Genomic DNA, 13,422 nt, shown 5'->3' on the forward strand with positions numbered 1-13,422 from the left:
GCCAAAAACAGTAACAAGTCTCACAATGGAGACGTTACTGGTGCCTGCTCAAGCAAATCAATGAGCAATGGCATGACAGTGACAGTGATCCTCAAGAAAGTAAAAAAAAAAGCTTAATGTTAATAATTTAATCTAGTAATTAAAATATTATTTCAAGGTCTACTTAGGAGTAAAAATTATTAATGAAATATTTTACCATTCATGTTTGCATTAATTCGCTTCCATTAGACATGCTAGTGGGAGAATATCCATGATAGCTACTGGTGACGATATTGTACAGTGAAACTCCCCCCTGAGTTCATCATTTGTTTGTTGGATGCTCAGAAAAAATTCTTATGGCTTCATTGCTTTCTATTAGGGTCCTCTCCCATATGTTCTATATACTACAGCCAGAATGGTTTTCTAAAAATAAAATCTCATGTTGCTTTCTTCTGTAGAACTCTGCATGGTTTCTCACAGCTCCCTAAGAGCTTATGATAATGACAAGGCCCTTTATAAACTGGACCTTGCATACTATCCAGCTTCAGCTCTTACTTTTCCATATTCTGAAATATATCACACACATCTCACTCAATTTATTTTTGTTTCTTAAAGTTATAATGGTGATCTTGACTTCCATGTCTTTACATATTCTGTTGCTCCTGTGAAGGATGCTCCTCTTCATCCTCCTTATCCCCGTTCTTCCTCAACAAGCTGTTACTCTACTTTAGTCGTCTCAAAAACCTTTCTAATCCCATAAATTTGAATTATGGGATTAGAAAGGTTTAGCTTCTTTTAGCTTCTTTTACCACATTTTTATTACATTGTTACCTTCTCTACAGTTGTTAAAGGCTGCTTTCTTTATATTTAACCCTAAATATAAGTGGAGGCAGTGAAAAATAACCTGGTTTCATTTTTATTTGCAGGTCCAAGAATAGCGGCTAGCACACTCTAAGTATAAAATCATGAGGAATCTATCTATTGGTCTCTGTCCCTGGATCCTGGCACAGAGTTACTAAAACTAGTTATTTCTTGGTGCATCCCACTTTGGAATTGCCTGCATCTTTACTCAGAGTGCATAAATTCTTTTCCTACTTGGTGGGGTTCCCTCTTTTCTCTATTACTTCTCTCTCTCTTATATTTCCTAAATTAAACTATTTCCACTTTACTAATAGAACAATAATAGATTGTATCTTGTCCAGTGATGTGGCTCAAGTGATAGAGCCCATACCTTGCAAGTGTGAAGCCCAGGATTTGTTCCCCAGTACCACATAGTACCCCCATCCCCCACCCCCAAACAGTGTTAGTAGGACTCTGGTTGAAGAGATAAAACAGAGTTTAAAGGCATATTTGCCTTGTACACTTCCAACCCTGAGGTGAATCCCCAGCACTACAGATCTGGTCTTTGGAGTACTGCCAAGGGTCACTCCTGAAAATAGATCCTGGAATAGTCTCTGAACACTGCCTGTGTGTTTCAAAAATAATGAAAAAAGGAAAGAGACAGACAGACGCACACACACTCAGACACAGAGAAAGAGAGAAAGAGAAAGAAAGAAAGAAAGAAAGAAAGAAAGAAAGAAAGAAAGAAAGAAAGAAAGAAAGAAAGAAAGAAAGAAAGAAAGAAAGAAAGAAAGAAAGAAAGAAAGAAAGAAAGAAAGAAAAAGAGAGAGAGAAAGAGAGAGAAAGAGATATAGAGAGAGAAAGAGAAAGAAGGAAAGAAAGAAGAGAGGCTGGAGCAATAGTATAGTGGGTAGGGCATTTGCCTTCATGCAGCCGACCAGGGTTCGATTCCCAGCATCCCATATGGTCCCCTGAGCACCGCCAGGAGTAATTCCTGAGTGCAGAGCCAGGAGTAACCCCTGTGCATCACCAGGTGTGACCCAAAAAGCAAAAAAACAAAACAAACAAAAAAAGAAGGAACGGAAAGGAAGGAAGGAAGGAAGGAAGGAAGGAAGGAAGGAAGGAAGGAAGGAAGGAAGGAAGGAAGGAAGGAAGGAAGGAAGGAAGGAAGGAAGGAAGGAAGGAAGGGAGGGATGGAGGGAGGGATGCTGAGTCCTGAGCACAGTGTTCCCTATCCTCTAGAATAATTTAAACAATTTAAACTTGATTAGGAACAATTTTTAAAAGTAAATTTTAAAAGGAAAGAAGCATTAAATTACCATTTCATTAGAATAAAAACAGAATAAAAAACTCCTAGCAAGAATAACTGAATAACAAAGTATATATGAAAAGAATATTTAATTTTATAGTAAAATAAATATTATCATCTAGAAAATTACTTCCGCATTACTAAATCTAATGGACTTTCAAAAAGTCCTTCAGTTTGTTCTGTTAGTAGGGGTAATGGACATTTTAAATCTTGGATATCTTATGTGATTTCTCTAGCAGTGTTTTAGAACTTACCTCTCTCTCTTTTTTTTTAAACTTTTTATTAAATCACCATGTGGAAAGTTACAAAGTTCTCAGGTTTAAATGTCAGTTATACAATATTCAAACACCCATCCCTTCACCAGTGCCCATATTCCACCACCAGAAACCCCAGTATATCCCCCGCCCCACCCCCTACCCCCTACTGTATAACTAATGAATTTCACTTCATTTTTTCTTTACCTTGATTACATTCCATAATTCAACATAAAACTCACTATAGTTGTTGGAGTTTCCAACCAAGAGAGACAGACCTACTACATTTGATAATTAGTTTTTCATTGCTGGAAATGAAGAGATATGTAGCCCCACTGCTACAAGTACATAACTCTCTCTCTCTCTCTCTCTCTCTCTCTCTCTCTCTCTCTCTCTCTCTCTCTCTCTCTCTCTCTTTTTTCCTTTTTCCTTTTCCTTTTTTTTTTTTCTTTATCCCCCTCCTCCCCCTTCCGGCGCCTCATAGTATGGTGTACACCACGCCGCGTCGGCCAGCGTGGGGCTTTTGCTTAGTTCACAGTCCAGAGAGGTGGCTGCTACATTAAAAACCTTCAAAATTTCAACAAAAACTTACTGTTATTATTTGGAGTTTTCCCCCCAAGTCAGACCTGTTCAAAAGGAACCGTTGCACATTGCTCACAATTATAAATGTTAAGTCGCGCGGACGCTGCTGCGTCCGCACGGTTTTGGATTTCTGTATAAAGTCCAGGGAAAATTCTGCCAGAAATTACATAGCTCAGCTCACAGTCCCAGTGCATTGCTGTAAGAAGTCTTTAGGCGCAGAGGGTCCGATTCGCGCTCAGCAGCTCCGGATTTATCTGGGCCGAGGGTGTGCCGGTTACGCCCCCTTCCCATGAGTTCCTGGGAGCCCCAAGAGTAAAAACTGAATACCTCTGGGTTTGGAGTCACAGAAGATGGCGCCTGCCACGTGGGTGCCGCCAGGCCGCTGCTTTCCGTGCAGGAAGACAGGGTGGGGAGGAAAATAATCCACCCCCGGCAGCACAGAGTTACAGCTCAGTTCAAAGTCCCAGTGCATAGCTATCGGATGCTGCGCTGGATGCCCGAATGTGTTACATCTCTGGAATCAAAGTCTTTTGGCGCAGAGGGTCCACAACTTACCTCTCTTTTACATCCTTTTCTTGGTATCTCTTCAGTCTTCTCTTTCAGACTTGCTTCTGTACCTATGGCTCTTATTTCCCTTGTTTCTCATTTGTGAAATATTAGAGTTCTTCAAAGCTAAACCTTTAGTTTTTTTTCTTCTTATCTTCTTTGTTCTCTTCCTAGATAGTTCATCCAGTTTATAGTTTAGTTTCTATATAGATATTTCATAAACATATATGCATTCCAGTGCCAAACCTCTCATCTCCAAATCTATCACCTAAGTATCTATTAAAAATATCCCTCTAATTAAAAAATTAATGATTTTTAAAAAAATAAGTTATCACATTTGAGCTCATTTTCTCTTCAGTATTTTCTATTTTACTAAATTACACCACCACACATAATAATGTGGAAGCCAGAATACTGATTCATAATACTGATATTCATAGGAATCACTTTAGACACCTCCTTCTCTTGTAATCCTATTTCCAATGTGTCCTAAGTCAATCAATATTTAGAGTATTAACAACTAGAATGTAGTATATCAGTAAATATCCAGTTATTAAATAACCTATGATATGTAATATATACCATGACTGCTTATTTATGTTTGCTTGACTATGGATTTTATGGTGTTCTCCATATTTATCTGAATTATGTTAAGACTAAAGGCATTTTTATTATCCTTTCTGCTTTTTTGGAAAATTTTCCATGTCAATGGAAACTCTCAGATTCCCAAGCAAGAATAAAGATAATACCATATTTGGCATCTTCTTTGTTAGTCAAGAGAGAGAAGAAATATGAGCATTTTGGGATACCATCAACATTTATATCCTGTTACTCATTTTTAAAAGTCATTTGTATTATAATGATATGTGCTGAGAACTGAATGGGAGCAGCATGAGGTGTAATCTTTGAAAACTAAACCTCTAAAGGGAAAGCTGTGACTCTTTTTCTCTTAATTTGTTTATAATTAGTTAAGAATGGTTAAAATATCTTGAGGCATATTGACAAAATATATTTGATTATATATATGTGATATATATACATATATGTGTGTGCCTCTCGGAGAGCCTGGCAAGCTACCAAGAGTATCCCACCTGCATGGAAGAGTCTGGCAAGCTCCCCATGTCATATTCTATATGCTAAATACAGTAACAATAACAGGTCTCATTCCCCTGACCCTGAAAAAAGCCTCCAATCATTGGGAAAAACGAGTAAGGAGAGGCTCTTAAATCTCAGGGTTGGGACGAATGGAGACATTACTAGTGCTCCCTTGAGTAAATTGATGAACAACAGGATGACGGTGATATAGTGATACAGTGATACTATACCATCTCCAACTTCCTTTCCTTTGGGTGATAAATAAGCACGACAGTTTTATATCCTTTCTCGACCTAATTAGGGGGAAAAGAGAATCATTGACTGTCAATCTGCTTTCTGAGCCCAGTCAATGACAATAAGTACCCAGATAGCAAAAGTCATGTAACAAAATTGTCAACACTGCTTCTCACTCAAGCATATCTGCCTGCCCAAGTCACATGGGAATATGCCTCTATACTTATGCTCTAGAATAAATTATTTTAAGTAGAATTTATGGTCTATTCCTGAAAAGAGAGATTCTAGATAAAGTGGCTGGAATATATGAAGACCGTTTTTCTCTCATGAAAGTCTAGATGCAGACAGCACAAGACTGATAGGGTTGCCTCAGGGATGTTTGAGACTCAAGCTTCTCCCTCCTGCTCAGGTGTGGTCATCCTCTTGAAGTTTCAACTCTTACTTCACTTAGTATCTGAATTCCGTCACCAGAGTCAGTTCTTGCCAGTGGAATGAGGAAAAATAAATGGAATCAAATGCTACAACTTGTGATGTGTGTCCTCAAAAGGAGAAAGGTCTGTGCTTCCTCTACTTTTTGAATATGTAGAGCATGTCATTGTTGCTGGTGGTCATATGTCCAGCTAAAACTCAGAAGATATGCAAGAATCCTGTGATATATACGTAAAAGAATACTATGCAGCTCAATGAAAGAACAAAATCATACAAATTTTAGCAACATGAATGGAACTAGAAGACATCATGTGGAGTGAAGTAAGTCAGAAAGAAAGGGATCTCTCTTATATGGGGGACTTAAAGATACATACACATCAAAACAGCAACAAAGGACCAAAAGGAGAACTAATGAGAAATAAAAAAGGGAAAACTAATCCACACAATTGAGTTGGGATGCGTGTGGGGGGTTGAAAGGGAAGAGTGTTAGAGTCCTTGGGGGAGGAGGGGAGGGGAGTGGGTACACTCACCAGTGAGCGTGGTGTTGAATTATGTGCATGAGAAACCATCATTGACAGCATTGTGAATCACAGAATATCAGTAATTTAAAAAAACAGAAAAAAATTAAAATAAAATTCAAAAGATCTATTATTATTGAAGAGAGAGCATACATGAGGACAAGTCCTGTTTTGGGCACCAGCTTAGAAAGCATGTCTTTAATTTATGCATGTGCAGTAGTTTAGGAGTACAGACTTTGGGTGAGATAACGTTGCTTTCATTTTTGCTTTTAATAAATCTACTTATGTGAAGTTGGTGGCAAGTGAAAACATTCTTAATTTTTTTATTTTGTGGGGAGTTTTCGTTTTGTTTTGTTTTGTTTTTGGTTAACATGCTCTATGTAGAAGGCCAGGGTAGATAGCTCAAAGACTTTGGCTGCATGCTTTGCATTTGGAAGTATGGGGCTGCATCCCCAACACCATATATCTCCTGAACACAGTGGATTGACCCACAAGCACCAGTGGGTCACTGTCACTGCTATCCTGTTGCTCATTGACTTGCTCGAGTGGGTACCAGTAATGTCTCCATCGTGGGACTTGTTAGTGTTTCTGGCATATCGAATACAACACAGGTAGTGTGCCAGGCTCTGTCTGCCATGCGGGCGAGATACTCTCAGAAGCTTGCCGGGCTCTTCAAGAGGGACAGAGGAATTGAACCCAGGTTGGCCACATGCAAGTCGAACGCCCTACTCGCTGTGCTATTACTCCAGCCCCACCAGTGGGTATAGCCCAAAAATAAAAACAGAAAGAAAAAGAAACTCCACGCAGAACTTCATATGGAATTTGGTGATATTGCAACTGACCCTTGTGTTGCTCTTGCTTAGCTTAGTAAGGAATACAGTTTGTGAACTGCCATCCTTGTAGCAGTGGAAACAGTCAAGTACTAATGTAACATACCCATCTCTACTTGATTTCCCTTTTTTGTTTTGTCTTTAGGACCACATCTGGAACTGCTAAGGGCTCTGATCAGCCATACCCACTGTACTATCTCTTTGGCCCCTCTACTTTTAAAAAATTTATCAATTTTTTATGTTTTTATGGGGTGCACCTAGCAGTGCTCAAGGCTTATTCCTGGCTCTGTGCTCAGCAGTTGTTCCTGGCAGAGGATCATATGGGATTCCAGGGATGGAAGGATGGAACCAGGTTTGACTGTGTGCAAGGCAAACTCTTTACCTGCTATACTGTCTCTACTCTTCGTTTTTTCTTTTTGTAAATAACTTAAGCAATCGGAATGTGTGTAAGTTTTCACTGTCACATCCATCCCATTCCATTAATAACACTTTCCATTCTCTTACATCTCCCTTTAAAAGATTTTTTGTTGGAGCTGGAGCAATAGCACAGCGGGTAGGGCATTTGCCTTGAGTGTGCCAGACCCAGGTTCGATCCCTGGTATCCCATATGGTCCCTTAAGTACAGCCAGGAGTAATTCCTGAGTGTAGAGCCAGGAGTAACTCCTGAGCATCGCTGGATGTGACTCAAAAAGCAAAAAAAAAAAAAAAAAAGATTTTTTGTTGAGGTTTGATAAACCCACCACATCTAACTATACAATTAAATAATTTTGAGAAATTTTACTAGGCTGCACAATCATCACTATAATTTCATTTCAATCTATCTTTTAGAATATCTATATCACAATAGAATAATTGATGCTCTGCCACCTTAAATACTTTTAAAAAATTTCTTTATTTCTCTTACATTTTAGGAACACCCAGTGGTGTTCAGGACTTACTCTTGGCTCTATGCTCAGGGATCACTGTTGACTGTGCTCAGGTGATCATATGTGATACCTGGAACTGAACCAGGCATAGCCATATGCAAAGCAAGCGCCTTAACCCCTGTACTACATCTTTCACAAAAATCACGAAATCACGAAATCCCGTTAATCACCGATTTCTCGGGCGGGCTCAGTAACATCTCATTTCGTCCTTTTCCTGAAATCTTAGAAGTCCATCTTGACTTGGTCCTCCTAAGGATGTTGCACTGGGGGCTCTTCAGGGTCAGGGGAATGAGATGCAGCTTGTTACTGGATTTTGCATATGAATACACCATGGGAAGCTTGCAAGGCTGTCCCATGTGGGCAGGAAGAGAAGAAGGCTAAAAATATCGAGTGGCCGCAAAGCGAGGCCACATCTTTACCCCCGCTTAAACATTACATTTATCAATCACTAAAAAAATACATGTAAGTTAGCATGGATTTTATGCAGATCGATCCAGGTACTGTGAGAATTTGTACACTAACATATAGTAACTAATCTCAAGGACCTATCTAGTAGACAAAATAAGACTTCATTCAGAAACCAGTATAAGAAATATATATGTGTCCCATGTTCAGCTTTTGTGAATGGGCCAGTAGTATACAACTACAGATACTCCTAGAGTTGAGAGTGAATTATCTAAGTTTGGAAAAAAACTTTCATACTCCATATAGATATATCCCCCCCCACCCCTTTCAGTCTTAAAACACCCTTTCTTAAACTGACTGACCACTGATAGTCCCAGAAGTATGGGCTTTTTGTAACATCTCTTCTCTTTTAAATGTCATCTTAAATATGTACCTCCTTCTGTTTCCATCTATTTGTAACCAGAATTTAAATTATAGAATTTGCATCTTTCCAAGTAGTTTCTAACTTACTGTTCAATAAACACTTCTAATTCAAAATGCAAATTTTATGATCACTATAATTTTTCACTTTGGGGTACTTATTGAAAAGAGTAATGTTTATTAACTTTCTCTAAATTAAATGTAACCAGTAGCTTTTTTGACCCTGGGGTTGTTATTAATGATAATTAACTGTGGTGATGAAGAGTAACTAATAGTCATGATCCTGAGAAGCAAAGACTGTATTTCAAAGGGCTGCCCGTTCCTTTAGGAGTTATGTAACTGCAATCCTGTCTTTTTTATCCTTGAAGCCACAGGCATTGGGCATTCCCACATGCCAAATGCAACTCATTTGCCTCTCACCCATTTTGTATCTTTTCTTTCTTTTTATTGTTTTCCTTTCATTTGGGGGTCACATCTGGTGGTACACAGGGGTTATTCTGAGTTCTGTGCTCTCTGTGTCCCAGCATCACTCCCAGAGGTGTTTCAGGGACCATGTGGTACTAGGGCTTGAACCCAGTCCTCCTGCATGTAAAACATGTGCACTAACTTTTTGAGTTTTCTTTTCTTGTTGTTTTCTAAAGGTCAGCAGAACCACAGGGATATTATATAAATAAATTCCTGGATGATCTCACTCGTATATGGTATATGAAGAAATTAAGCAAGGGACAAGGACCAATGAAATAAAATTGTAATAAACCCTTAAACTTTCACAACAGAACTGAGTACCACAGAAGGGGTAGGGGTACAGCAACAGGAAACAGGAAAGGATTCTTGTTCACCAGAACAGGAAAGAAAGAGAAAGATGAGAAAAATCTAGGGACAATTAGTAGAGGAATACTGACACTTTGGTGGTGGATGTGCTGTAATATTTCACATTAAAGTAGAAATATGAATGTGATTATAAGCCATGTTAAATAAAAACACACACATACACACACAAATGTCATTCCTGAACCCTCCAGTTACTTTAAATTAGTATATTTGAGGATGAGATTCAAATCTTTTAAAATACTATTTCCAGAGACTGGAGAGATAGCACAGCGGGTAGGGCGTTTGCCTTGCATGCTGTTGACACAGGTTTGATTCCCAGCATCCCAAATGGTCCCCTGAGCACCGCCAGGAGTAATTCCTGAGTGGATGAGCCAGGAGTAACTCCTGTGCATTGTCAGGTATGACCCTCCCCCCCCAAAAAATTAAAAAGCACTATTTCCAATATACAGCCAAGACTGGGAACCACTGAGGTATTAATCAACAACTCTGATGTTTAATTTTTCTAGTTTAATTTAAATACATAGCATTAGCATTGTTATATGTTAAAATATATAAACATTGGCATATTAGTTTAAGCTGTCCAACAGAATTATTTGATATATGTATATGTTATATGATTAAGTTTAGATAATAATTATGCCCCATGACCACTATAATTGACATATAAGTAACCCTTAATCAGAGGCTCTTACACATTAAAATTACCTCAAAGTTTTAAAATGCTGATGTGTGGGCTCTGCCTCTAGGATTTCTCATTTAAAAGATTTGGGGTTAGCTTCAGACAAGCACCCGCAACAATATTTTCTAAGGGCGGGGCGTGGGCAGGGCACATTCAGCAATGCTTAGGGGTTACTGGCAGCTCTGCAGCTGGAAATGACTCTGGGTAGTGCTGTGGAACCACACGGGATGCTGGGGATAGAAACCCAGGTCAGACACATGCAAGGGACGTACTATTGCTTGGACCCAGCCCCCAGAAATAATGCTTCAAAGTGTCTGCCAGTAATTCAAATAGGCAGTCAAAAGTAAAAACTATTGCATGGACTGAGAAAAAACACCTTATCTCAAAATCACTTCTGAGGGAATGGTGCCCCATTACCTGTGGGACCACCAGTCAGAGAGCTGAAGCAAGAACATAGCAGAGAAAGTGGAAATTGTGCATAGAGTGGGGGTGTATGGTCCTTTCTTGTGAATGGTATGTGTGCTTGCATATGACCATGTGTGATAGATAGTACGTGTGATAGAGACTAAGACTGGGAGAATTTGACCCCACTCAAAAGAAACATGAGAATAGAAGATAGCTCTTTTTGAACTGCATTTTTAAATGCTCCATAATTACTGATATGCATTCAGACACTCTTCATTTGTGAAAAGAGTTGGTGTATTTATTTGCTTACAGAATAGGTTCGATTCCTCCATCCCTCTCGGAGAGCCCGGCAAGCTGAGAGTATCCCGCCCACACGGCAAAGCCTATCAAGCTACCCCGTGGTGTATTTGATATGCCAAAAACAGTAACAAGTCCCACAATGGAGACGTTACTGGTGCCTGCTCAAGCAAATCGACGGGACAACAGTGCAGTGACAGTGCAACAGAATAGATATAATCCAGAGTTTTCCATGAAAGACCCTAACCCAAAACTGCATCCTTTTTCACCTTTCCTATCAGAGACAGTGACTGAAAAATCCCACCTTGCTCAGACTTTTTTGGGGGATTATACCAGGTCAGTAAATTAATTTCATATCTTGTATTGACTCTAGAGCTTGGCCCTTCTTTATCAAAGACACTTCATTAAGCCTTGGATTGGTGAACGGGAGGAGTAAGCATTAAAGGTTAATGTCTCTGGGTTTGGCCCTGAAATATCAGAATTACTGAGAGAAGAAGTTCCCGGAAAGCCAGGGCACTGAATGATGGAGCAGTAAGTCAGTAATGAGGAAGGAATCCTGAAGAGGATGGCAAGGTGAGGTCTCCGGAGGCAAGCTTCCTTCTCTGACATGAACTCTATCCTTGTAATTGCCACTGATTCAAAGCTGGGGCAGGGATAGGGCTCTGTTCCTGTTTGCCCATTCAGACAGAATCCTCAGAAGAAGTTCAAGTGCCTCGGGGCAGAATGCAGGCCGGGGCTGGGAACGCTCTGGCTTAGAACAGAGTCCCTAATGACTGTCCACTGACGTGGCGTGGCGTGTGTGTGTGTGTGTGTGTGTGTGTGTGTGTGTGCCGGATTCGGAGCCACTGTTTGTTTCTGTGACTGTACTCACACACAGTTAGCTTTTTAATCTGAGCGTTGATTGTGGAGCTGGAGGGCGACCCAGAGTGATTCTGAAATCTGCGTTTCCTGCTCTGCCTTTCCACCTGCTGACTGGCACCTGTGTGAGTCAGCCTGAAAGGGACCAAAGTCTAGGCCTTCCCGTGCTATCCCCCTTTACCTTTGGCTGCAAGTGGGTGTGACCCATCTCCCAGCCACCCACCCACACATACACACACACACACACACACACACACACACACACCATCCCCCCCCCACCCCCACCCCCCCCCACACACACGCACAGCACTTCGCCGCCGTCAAAGTGACATTTGTCAGCTCAGACCATCACCCAGCCCTCACACCGCCCCGAGCGGGGATTTCCGAGGAAACAGGTTTTCTTCCTTTGCGGCGGGGAGCGCGGGGGTGGCTTAGGCAGCCCGGGAAAGGGCTGTCCCGCGACTTCGCCTGCCAACGAACTTGTCCGACGGCCCCAGGGGCAAATATCTGAGCCCTAAATGCACCTTCAGCAGGTGTCACGCCCAGACTTGTTCATTATTTGCATATGATTAAACTACCACCCGGGCGACATTCTTCCCGTTTGGGACGGTGAGGAGGAAGAGCGCGCAAAAGAAATCCCTTTTAATTCCAAGAGGCGGCGGGGACCCCCTAACCAAGCCCAGTGTGGGGGGCAGGAGGGGCACAGGCGGGAACACCGATTCGTTCTCCTGGGCGGGAGCTTATCTCGGGGCGGGCTGGGGGGAGGGGAGCGGATAGAGAAATCCAAGGGTTTTCGGGCGCGCACGGCCGAGCGCGGCTCCTGCAGCGGGTCTCCCCGGGCTCGGATCGCGCGCGGGCTCCCGGGTCCCGGGCCCGGCGGGCGTCCAGCGGCGCGCGCGAAGCTGCGGCCCCGAGAGCCCCGCGGCCGCGCGCTTCTCCCCGCGCCTGCGCGGTAAGGCCGGGGCGGGCCCCGTGCGCACCGACGTCCCGCCCCCCTCGGCGGCGCCGGGCGGCCCCGGGCTCCAGGAACCCGAGAACTGGGGCTCGGCTCGGCGGGTGGCTGCTCGGGGTCGTCCTGCAATGTGAAAGCAGCTTTCAAACGGGGTGGGTGCAAGTAGAGCAGGGACACGCATCGAAATCAACTCTGCACGTGGCATTGGGATAATCAGCAATGAGTACTGTGAACCAATACCGATACCAGAAGCCCAGCTCTCGGCTGGGGGATGTAGCTCAGTGGTAGAGCGCGCGCTTCGCATGTGTGAGGTCCCGGGTTCAATCCCCGGCATCTCCAAACCAGCCGCTTCGCTTTTTTTTTTTTTTCTCCAATTTCCTTTTTATCTTTCGTATGCCTGCGTTTCATTTTCTCTTGTAGACTCTAGGACGCCCAAACACAATGCGAAAGGGAGATGGTCTTCTCGATTGCATAAAATAAAAGGTGAAGCCGGAGGTTTGGTTTGATTTCTGTTTTCATGTTTGCCGTAATACCAGGCGTTTCCTTGTGATGTTTGAAGGTGGTCTAGGGATATAAAATAACCATGTTAAGAAAACAGAAGTTGCATTGGCCGGGAATCGAACCCGGGCCTCCCGCGTGGCAGGCGAGAATTCTACCACTGAACCACCAATGCTCACGGAGGAAAGTTGTTCACTATATATTACTAGAAGACATACTTCCATGAGCCTACTGAGTCTGGTTGTGTATAAAATATTAGAGAAAGCAATACATTTCTTAAAACGAAATCAATAATATTGAAAAAAAACTATTTACTAAAATCTCATTCTTAACTTCTGATGAACTCTATAGAGATTCCTTTGAAACTGTCTTTGACAAAGAAGAACATGAAGTTTTTGTTGGTTATACAGTTTTACAATATAACATAACATTGTATCTTCACGCATTTAGATAATTTTTAACCACTTTTTTTTTTTTTTTTGGCTGTAGCTACTCAAATGCTTAATGCTATTTAACATGGCTTGGCAGCATAGGT

At 41.8% G+C, this 13,422-nt stretch overlaps 2 non-coding genes across 2 annotated transcripts; one reads left to right on the top strand and one right to left on the bottom strand.

Annotated features, from left to right (window-relative positions):
• Window positions 1-12,656: 12,656 nt before the first annotated feature.
• TRNAA-CGC (transfer RNA alanine (anticodon CGC)) lies at window positions 12,657-12,728 on the top strand. Its single transcript has one exon. It is a non-coding gene; the product is annotated as a tRNA-Ala (tRNA).
• A 263-nt stretch (window positions 12,729-12,991) lies between these two features.
• Window positions 12,992-13,062, bottom strand: TRNAG-GCC (transfer RNA glycine (anticodon GCC)). The gene has a single exon. It is a non-coding gene; the product is annotated as a tRNA-Gly (tRNA).
• Window positions 13,063-13,422: the final 360 nt, after the last annotated feature.

This window comes from Sorex araneus, chromosome X (assembly GCF_027595985.1).
Source record: "Sorex araneus isolate mSorAra2 chromosome X, mSorAra2.pri, whole genome shotgun sequence".
Lineage (NCBI taxonomy): Eukaryota > Metazoa > Chordata > Mammalia > Eulipotyphla > Soricidae > Sorex > Sorex araneus.